The sequence below is a fragment of the Sus scrofa genome, chromosome 12 (genome assembly GCF_000003025.6).
Source record: "Sus scrofa isolate TJ Tabasco breed Duroc chromosome 12, Sscrofa11.1, whole genome shotgun sequence".
NCBI classification, from domain to species: Eukaryota; Metazoa; Chordata; class Mammalia; order Artiodactyla; family Suidae; genus Sus; species Sus scrofa.
In genome coordinates, this window is record NC_010454.4 from 16,763,138 (window position 1) to 16,773,740 (window position 10,603).

Genomic DNA, 10,603 nt, shown 5'->3' on the forward strand with positions numbered 1-10,603 from the left:
CCTGGTGATTAATAATGGACTTTTGAGACACTGTGGCAGGTGACCTTGGGAGGCTTTTGAGGCAGAGGGACAGAACTCCCCAAGCCCCTCAGAAACTAACTGGAGCATGGCCGAAGGTGGAGGAGGAGCACATGATAGAATTGCCAAAAATAGGAGTTCCCGTCGTAGCGCAGTGGAAACGAGTCCGACTGGGAGCCATGAGGTTGCAGGTTCGATCCCTGGCCTCACTCAGTGGGTTAAGGATCTGGCATTGCCATGAGCTGTGGTGTAGTTTGCAGATGGGGCTCGGATCTGGCGTTGCTGTGGCTGTGGTGTAGATGGGCAGCTGTAGCTCTGATTCAACCCCTAGCCTGGGAACCTCTATATGCCTCAGGCATGGCCCTAAAAAAAAAAGAAAAAGAAAAGAAAAAGAATTGCCAAAAATATATGAAATTAGCTACATGCGTGGGTTATAAGATGTAAGTCCCAGCCCTATTTATTATTTTGGCAATTTTTAATTGTATTTTTTCCTTTCTTTTTCTTTCCTTTCTTTTTTCCCCTTTCTGTCTTTTTCTTTCTTTCCTTCTTTCTTTTTCCTTTCTTTGTTTTTTAGGGCTATACCTGCAGCATATGGACGTTCCAGGGCGAATCAGAACTACAGCTGCCAGCCACAGCCACAGCTATAGCAACACCAGATATGAGCTGCATCTGTGACCTATACCACAGCTTTCAGCAACGCCGAATCCTTTACCCACTGAGAGATGCCAAGGATCAAACCCTAATCCTCACAAATACTAGTTGGGTTCTTAACCTGCTGAGCCACAATGGGAACTCCTTAACTGTATTTTTTATCAAGCTAGAAAACAAAAGCTAATAAAGACTATGAGAGTGATTGTATCACAAAACTACTTCTAACAAACTCCAAGTTCCCAGGAAAAACAAGAATGTCCAACTTGATGGCAAGTCATACGCAAGTGACTCACTGCCTCCCCTCTCTGCCCTAGAATAACTCTTTCTGCTCAATTTCTTCCCCCAACAACCCTGAAGATTCATCTCAACCAGATCCCCAGATACCACAAAAAAGGATCAGAGGCTGGGGTCACAGGAAAACATCCCCTCATTCTACCTTCCCAACTGGAGCCCAAAGCAGCATTCCCCATTTCCTTTGAGGTCAGTCTTTAGACTCCTGTTCCCTGGAGGGGTCTCTTGTCTCTGGTGACTGCCTTACTGCAAATCACTTCAGTTTTTCTGCACTGATCCTGTTACATGCTGGTTTGATTTTTTTTTTTTTAAGCTGTTAGTCATTTCTACCAAGGGACCTGGGTATTTGGCTTTCTACTTCCTGTGCCATTCCTATCATCAAGACCTGTGGGGCTGGAATGATACACAGCAGCTAAATAAAGACAAGCTTTAGGAGCTCTCCTGTGGTGCAGCAGGTTAAGGATCTGGCCTTGTCATTGCAGTGGCTTGGATGGAAGCTGTGGTGCAGGTTTGATCCCTAGTCCAGGAACTTCCACCTGCTGTAGGTATGGCCAAAAAAAAAAAAAATGAAAAAGACAAATTTTGAGGAGGGGGGGAAGAAATCAGACTCCCTAGAGCAGACAGGGACTTCCAGAGCATCCTTGACTCCTTTACTTCAAAAGGAAACTGAAGCCCAGAATGAGAAGATGACTTGGCAGGGTGACAAACTATAGGGCATGGGGCAGAGCCAGGAGGGGTCGAGAAAGTGAGGGTACCACAGCTGGTGCTTAAGAATGGAGGCTGAATGCAAACTATTGCCTTTGGAATGGATAAGCAATGGGATCCTGCTGTACAGCACTGGGAACTATGTCTGGTCACTTGTGATGGAGCATGATAATGTGAGAAAAAAGAATGTATACATGTATGTGTGACTGGGTCACCTCTTTATGCAATAGAAAATTGATAGAATACTGTAAATCAACTATAATGGAAAAATAAAAATCATTATAAAAAAATAGAATGGGGTTATGAAAGCACTTTGTAAGCTGAATATAATAATTATAGGTCACATGCTCTGATTACTACATATAGTTTTTAATTTAAACTGATTATTGGAGTTCCTGTCATGGCTCAGTGGTTAATGAATCCAACTAGGAACCATGAGGTTTCGGGTTCGATCCCTGGCCTTGCTCAGTGGGTTAAGGATCCAGCATTGCCATGAGCTGTAGTGTATGTTGCAGACTCGGCTCGGATCCTGTGTTGCTGTGCCTCTGGCGTAGGCTGACAACCACAGTTCCGATTCGACCCCTAGCCTGGGAACCTCCATATGCCGAGGAAGTGGCCCAAGAAATGGCAAAAAAAAAAAAAAAAAAAAGAAAGATAAACTAATTATTGCATATAAAGTGATTACTATATAAGTTTTAATCTTAAAATATTCATTTTCTAAATAAAGGGGCAGGCTGGGGGGCGGAAGAAAAGAATGGAGGCTGAGGCAGCATGCAACGTGGGTCTGATTCCTGAGGCTTCTGCTCACTCAACAAGTGTCCTTGCGGGAGTTATTTAGCCTCCCTCAGCCTCCGTTTCCTCACCTGTAGAGTGGAGGTAACTGCACCTTCCCTTTGAGGAGTCGCTGGGAAGGGCAAGTGTGCAATGCTCAGGAAGTGCTCGGAAAGCATTAGCACAGAGGAATTCTGCAGTACAGGGAGTTGCTATTATGATAAGCATTAGTTCCCTCCATTTGTTTCCTGGTATTTCTATTATTCAGTGTTTCCCAAAAGAATAATTGTCCTTTCATTTTCCTTCTTTTCCTAGAGCTGTACGTACGCTCTGCCTAGAATACCCTTCTCCCCTACAGAGTTAATATTTGAGTCCTCACTATGCTACAGATCTTGTTTTAAGTGCTTTACATGGACGAACTCATTTGATCCTTGTAATAACCAAATGAGGCCAATACTATGATCCCCATTTTACAGATTAGGCAACTGAGGCTTTGAAAGGGTGAAAAACTTGCCCTAGGTCACACAGCTCAGGAGTGTAGACCTATCCCGACCCTGAGACTGCACTCTTTTCTTCAAAATTTTTTAATTACTCAATGAACTGTATTACATTTATAGGAAGGAGACTGCACTCTTACCCTCGACCCCCTTCCATGAGCATACCAAGGTTGCCCCACCCCCACAGTTTCACTACCAGTCCCTCCTCCAAAGAACCTTCTTTCACCTGCTGACTGGAAATACTCCTGCTTTTCCCTTTAAAGATCCCCTCTTCTTTGCTTGTATCTGTCTTACAGCCTTTGCCTTCCGCTTGATATTTTTTTCTCTGTGCACAACGTATGTCTCAGCTCACCTATCAGTCCTGATATACAAGGATCAGGTCCTATTCAATTCTAGAAACCCCCCAAGGCCTGGAAAAATGCCAGCTACCAGGATAAGAAACTAGATACTGGCAAAATGTCACAAATTCTAAATCAAAACAAAAACTTGCAGCACCAGCAATAAAATGCATTAAGTAAATGATTGTGAAACTAACCACACAAGAGCTCTCTCCACATTTCAACTAGTAACCAAGCTTTTAAACGCTAGAACTTTGACCTCTGGTTTCTCCTTAACATGTAGGACACATAAGGGCAGCACTGAGAACTCAAGGCGGGCAGGCTGCAATGGGAGAAGAAGTAGGGTTAAGGTGGTCATTTTTAAAATTTCCTTTGAAGCCCATGGACTGGGAAGCTGCAGGATCCCTGAGACCAGCACTGCCACATGCTGTTTCAAGTGCTCAGGTGCCCAAACCAAAGTCTCACTCCACAAAGACAAACTGAGACACTCAGGACACCCTCCTGTCCTTACACTGACCATGCATCTTGGATATGAAATGACGCCTCAGTCCCTAATAACTAACATCCTAGGAGGTTTGTGTAAATACAAAAGAATGACGTTTTGTTTTGCATCTTTTTTTTTTTTTTTTTTTTTTTTAGGGCCAAACCCGCTGCATATGGAGGTTCCCAGGCCAGGGGTCCAATCGGAGCTACAGCTGCTGGCAGATGCCAGAGCCACAGCAACACAGGATCCAAGCTGCGTCTGCAACCTACACCACAGTTCACGGCAATGCTGGATCCCTAACCCAGTAAGCAAGGCCAGGAATCAAACCCGAAACCTCATGGTTCCTAGTCGGATTCATTTCTGCTTCGCCGCGATGGGAACTCCAAGAATAACATTTTTTTAGAAAGTATACATGCCTTCTTGGGTATGCCCAACAATTTGAGATGTGAATCATCTCCATCTGACAGTGGGCTCTGTTCTAAGAAAAATAAAACCGGTGGGAGAGCGGGCATGTAAGTGCTGACTATCAAGAATATTCACATCCACAGGAACCCAATCATCTGAGGGAAGGAAGCCCAGTGGAGACCATTGGAGCCTGATAGGGGAAGGGACCAGAGGGATACAAGCTGGGGGCTCCACTTGGGGGGGAGGGGTGTGCCCACCAGGGTCCAGCAGAGTCCAGAGGAAGGCTCAGAGGGGCTTGGTAGGAATGCTGATTCGGCTACAAGCAAGGCCGAAGAAGATGTGAAAATAAAAGGTGGAACTGCCTTTCTTTCTAAACCTAAGTGTGACTCAAGGAATGGCTGGGAGACGGGGGAAGTGAAGAGGGTCCTGGGGGAAGGGGATTCGCTATCTTAGAGCTCGAAGTAGCCCGGAGGAAGGCTGGACACAGCAGATGCAATGTCAAAACATTCAGAGGAAAGATAAACAGAATCCCACAAAGGCTATCAAGCAGCAGTTCTTAGCCTTTTTTGGGTGTCTGACCCCTTTGAAAATATGATGAAAAGTATAAAAATTCTCTTCTTGGAAAAAGAGCATAAATGTGCTCATGAGGATATTTTTTTGTTTCTTTCTTTCTTTTTTGGCCGCTGCACCGCCTATGGATTTCCTGGGCCAGGGGTCAGATCAGAGCCACAGTTGTGACCTAAGCCTCAACTACTGCAATGCCAGATCCCTAACACACTGTGCTGGGCCAAGGATCAAACCCGAGTCCCGGCTCTCCCAAGACACCACCAATCCCATTGTGCCACAACAGGAACTCCTCACATGGGGCTTTTACGGTTAGGAATCTCTGTTCCTTAATATAGTATTAAAAGTCAACTATACCGCAATTTAAAATATATACAGATACTGGCAAGAAATGCATCAAAATGCTCAGGGTGGTTTATCTGAGGAGTGGGGATTATGGGTGACTGTCACTTTTTAATTTACACTTCTATGTATTTCTAGTTATCTGCAATGAACATGTATTGCTTGTAAAGTTAGAAGGAAAAAATAAATGTCATTAAAAATTTTTAAATGGGACTTGCTGGTGTGGTGTGACGGGATCAGCAGTGTCTCTGCAGCACCAGGACATAGGTTTGATCCCCAGCCTGGCACAGTGGGTTAAAGGATCCAGCGTTGCTGCAGCAGGGGCATAGGTTGAAACTGTGGCTCAGATCTGATCCCTAGTCCAGGAGCTCCATATTCTTTGGGGTAGCCAAAAATTAAAAAAAAAAAAAAAAAATTTAAAAAAAAAAAAAGGAAAGAGAAAGAAAAAAAAATCACATTAACAGCTTAACCAAACAAACAAACTCTGTTCCAATCACCAGAGAAAGGGATGGTCTTCAATCAACTAAATAAGGAAACGGGTGAGGAAGTGTCTCTGAAGAGGCTGGTTGAGCTGAGGAAAGAGAATTCTCTAGCATTCTTATCCACAATAGATAGAAAACCACAGGCTTATCATGCATGTAAAGTTGTGACGCGGGGCTGTGGGAACAAGGCCAAGAAAGGTTAAGTTCCAAATGAAATGAAGTGTTTTTGATGTTAAAATAACAAAGGGGAGTTCCTGTGGTGACTCGGTGGTTAACGAACCTGACTAGCATCCCTGAGGACGTGGGTTTGGTCCCTGGCCTCGATCAGGGCCTTAAGGATCTGGCGTTGCTGTGGCTGTGGGTAGGTCGGCAGCTACAGCTCCAATTAGACCCCTAGCTTGGAAGCCTCCATATGCCGCAAGTGTGGCCCTAAAAAGACAAAAGACAAAATTAATTAATTAAATAAAACCGCAAAAGGAGTGCTCCTTTTGGGCAGCAGGTTAAGGATCTTGTGTTGTCACTGTAGCAGTTCAGGCTGCTGCCATGGCACAGGTCTGATCCCTGGCCCAGGAACTTCCACATGCCTCGGGGTGTGGACAAAAAAAAAAAAAAAATTAACAAAGGGAGTTTCCATCATGGCTCAGGGGAAACGAATCCAACTAGTGTCTGTGAGGATACAGGTTCAATCCCTGAACTCGCTCAGTGGGTTAAGGGTCCCACTGTTGCTGTGAGCTAGGGTGTAGGTTGCAGACACGGTTCTGATCTGGTGTTGCTGTGTCTGTGGCAGGCCGACAGCTGTAGTTACAATTGGACCCCTAGCCTGGGAACTTCGATATGCCACGGGTGCAGCCCTAAAAGGGAAAAAAAGTCTGCTGTACTTTGGTTCAGAGCAAGAAATAGAGAAAGGACACAGTGGTGCTAGAAGTGCAAACTTAGCAGAACTTTTCAACCTCTATTTGACCTCAGTTCCATCTTTTCTGTCAAGATTAATTTCCAGATCCTAAAGTGTCGAGCTACATTGCTAAGAGGGAACTGAGCCCCAAGATAGAACAAGTTAGACAGCAACTGGCCACGCAACATGGATTTAAGAATATTGGTGTAACAAGCACCCACTGAGAGGCACTTACCTGAGGCAAGGGGAATGGCCAGCTTCTATCACAGAGGATGGTTCTAGATCTTTTCTGGGTCACTTTGGAAGACAAATCCAGAACCAGTGACTGGAAATTTCAGCAATGTAAATGTCAGGTTCCTACTGGAAAGAATATCGATTAGAGTTTTTCCTAAAAGGAGTGGGTTTTCTCAGGAGGTGATGAGCCTCGTGTCGTGGTAGGTATTCAAGAAAACACTGGACGATCATTTTACAGGGCTTTTATGGAGGGGTTTGAATTAGAGGTCCCTTCCAACCCTGAAAGCCTATGATTCTCTGGTTCTATAAGGTTTTGACAGAAAAAATGAGTACTTTCCCAGCTTACAGTTGGGTTTTCTAATTTCATCTCTCCACCTCTGAATTGATGTACCTCACTCCAGAATGTGATCTCCGCTCACCCTTCCATCCTTTCTTCCCTTCTTGCCTCTCGTCCCATTCTCCAGCTCTTTTTCTCACTCTTTTATTCTTCTTTCTTTTTACCCAACTCCTAAAATGTGGGGACTGTGGTTACAGTTGACAAAGAAGAAGGCACCCTGTGCCTCCTGTCTGGAAATCCTCTTCTGCGTTCTTGTGCAGTTATATCCTGTCCAAGCTGGCCACACCTCTTCCATGAAGTCCTCCCTGACCACTTCTCTGAGCTCCTAATGCCCTGGTCCCACAACTCTCCCTCGTTCCTTAGACATAGATTGCCTAGTGTCCCTTCTTCTATTTCATCTTACAACATAGTTTCTTTCCACCTGTAGATCACAGAGTGAAAGACCATGAGTGACTTTGCTTTTCATCTCCCAAAGCTCCCACCTCCAACTGTGCACTCCATAGTTATTTTGCATCAGTGCTTTCTATCGCTTAGAGTTCTAAACACATATACACAATAAGGGCGAAAAGAAAACAAATGGACTAGAGCGGAGTATAGCAAGAACTTAGGTGAGTTCTAAATGATCTGTATCAAAGATCTCGAAAGGATATTAAAGATGATTTAATCAACTTTCTCATTTTGCAACCTGTGGAACAGAAGCTGAGTGTGTATGTGACTTAGGAGCAGAGGGACTAGATGCCAGAACCATGTCCTCTCTTTGACCCCTCACTGCAAAACCTTTGTGGAGGCACTGAAGCAAGCTCCTCATAGTTGTGTCTTTGAAAGCGAAAAAAATCTCCATTTTTCTGAAGGCATAGAGATTGACTATGTGACTTCTGAAGGTTCCTTCCAGCCAGTCTTGGGAATCATTTTTCCTCTAATTCTCATTCCTGGGCATTCTTTGGGTTTTTTTGTGTGTTTTGTTTTTTTTTTTTTTTAAGGCAGCACCCATGGCATATGGAAGTTCCCAGGCTAGGGGTCCAGTTGCAGCTGCAGCTGCCAGCCTACACCACAGCCACAGCCATGCAGGATCCAAGCTGCGTCTTCAGACCCCCACCACATCTCACGGCAATGCAGGATCCTCAACCCACTGAGTGAGGCCACGAATCGAACCCACCTCCTCACGGATATTAGTTGGGTTCATTCCCACTGAACCTACTTGGGAACTCCCTCATTCCTCGGTGTTCTTTGGAAGCATGCTGCTGCAACTGTGCCATCTAGTGGTTGAGGCCAATATTGAACCACCAGCAATCTCCACCAGCACATTCTACCATCAAAGCCCCAGTTACCAAAGAAAGCTTTTAGAGGAGGTCAAACAGCTGAGGGCACTTTGCTAAATTCTGTTCTCAGATGATTACGCTCTAGCTGCGTCTCCTCCAGCTCTGATATCTTCAGTTCCAAATTGACTTGTGTTCAGGAGACTAAATCACTAATTAGCCCAGACATCTGCCAGTGGGGAAAGCTGTAGGGAACGGTGAGCCTGACTTGGATCGTGAAGGGTGGGAATAATTCAAATGGTAGAAAGAGGAGTGCACATCTGGAGGGAGGAATGAGTTGGATGGAGAGGTCCTGAGGCAAAGAGGGAGGAGGAGGTGGTGGAGAAGGGAGCTGAGAAGGGGAAGGAGGTCAGCTGGGTCCACTAACTGTTCTTCCTAGGAGAGTAGGGCCAAATAAAGGAAGAAGGCCTTAGAAACTGATAAAAAGATTTGGGAATGACTGTAGACCTTAGGGAAGTTGTGAAACTCCTCATTGGGGAAGCAATTTGATGAAATCTGCATTTTAGGAATGTTAATATTATGCCATGCTACAGCCTTCAACATAAGGGGGAAGACAAAAAAAATTGAGTCTAGTTTGTTCTTATTCATCCTATGTGATTTTTTTTTTTTTTTGATCTTTTTTTTTAGGGCCGCATGCGCGGCATATGGAGGTTTCCAGGCTAGGGATCAAATTGGAGCTATAGCTGCCAGCCTACACCACAGCCACAGCAACGCCAGATCTGAGCTGCGTCTTCGAACTACACCGCAGCTCACAGCAACTCCGGATCCTTAACCCACTGAGTGAGGCCAGAGATCAAACCTAAAACCTCATGGTTCCTAGTTGAATTAGTTTCCACTGCGCCACAGTGGGAACTCCTGATTTTTTTAATTCTTAAATGGGGTTAATAGCGCTTATCTCCTAGGCTACTAAGACAGAATGTGATGTGAGGTGTTCACTAAATTGATAATGTTCTTTTTATCATCTCTCTGAAATCTGCCTTGACATCAGCAGACCCCCGTTTAATGATCACCTTTGCTCTAGTGACGGCTTTGCCCATTGTCGCTGGGCAGGGAGGTGGCAGAGAAGCTCCTGGCTCCCTCCAGTGTTCCGTGGCCTCACTGACATGAGGGTGGGAGGCAGGAAAGGGGCTGAGTGGGGGAAGGGTAAGTCTCCTCCCTGTTCCTGCCTTGACTCATTCCCTCTGACAATGGAAACCTCAAAGGAAGCTACCCATCCTCTCCGACCTGGAGTAGAAAGCTCTCTCTGCAAGATTTGTCTGCAGGGGTGAGAGTGGGAAGGCAGCTGCTCCAGGACCCTGTGTTTACTGTACCAATCTTGGAAGGCAGGAAGCCCAGCCTAAAGGCCCACTGAGTCATCTGCCCTCCACGAAAGCAGCTGTCCCATATCCATTCATTTGTTATCACCCTGTCAGGACAGTGCCATTTCTACCTCCAGGCTGGAGCCCTCGTTCAATCTGCCCAAGAGCTGACACACCCCTTCCCCTCCTGTTCCTGCCCTTACTCAACATCCTGAGATGCCACCCTCTCAGGTCCACAGTCAGCCACCACCCAGGGTGGCGGAAGGGATCACACTGGCTTTGGTCTTATCCATATCAATTACATGGTCTGCTCTAGGACTGAATTGTGTCCCCAAAGGTCATACGTGAAAGCCCTCACCTTTGTGTAATTATGTTTTGGTGAAGTCGTGAGGGTGGAGCCTTCAAAATGATTTGTCTGTCCACGTGTGTATTCATGTGTGCGTGTGCATGTGTGTTTTGTGCCCTCTCTTCCTCTCTTTCTCCCCTCCTTTCTCTCCGAGGGTACAGATAAGCTCTGTGAGGGCAGGGACCACATCTGTCTGGTTCAGTGTATCCTCAAGGCTCAAACCAGTGCCGTATACACAGCAGGCACTCAGTGTCTGTTGAATGAGCCAGTAAGCCTGCTCATGCCCTTTCCTCCCCGTGCCTGATCACCGATCTTTTCCCTTAAGGTCTCGCTTAAATCCCAGTCCCTTGGAACTCACACTGTGCATTGAGTAGATAAAGTTGTCCTGCTCTTGTTGTGCTATTTGGTGATCATTCTCTAGGTAGTCGCTGGATGCTTATGTCCTTGCTTCACTGGACAGTGAGCTACTTTAACAGGGAAAACACTTTCAGTTTTGTTTTGTTTTGCTTTTTGTCTTTTTGCCATTTCTTGGGCCGCTCCCTCAGCATATGGAGGTTCCCAGGCTAGGGGTCGAATCGGAGCTGGAGCCACCGGCCTACGCCAGAGCCACAGCAATGCAGGATCTGAGCCAC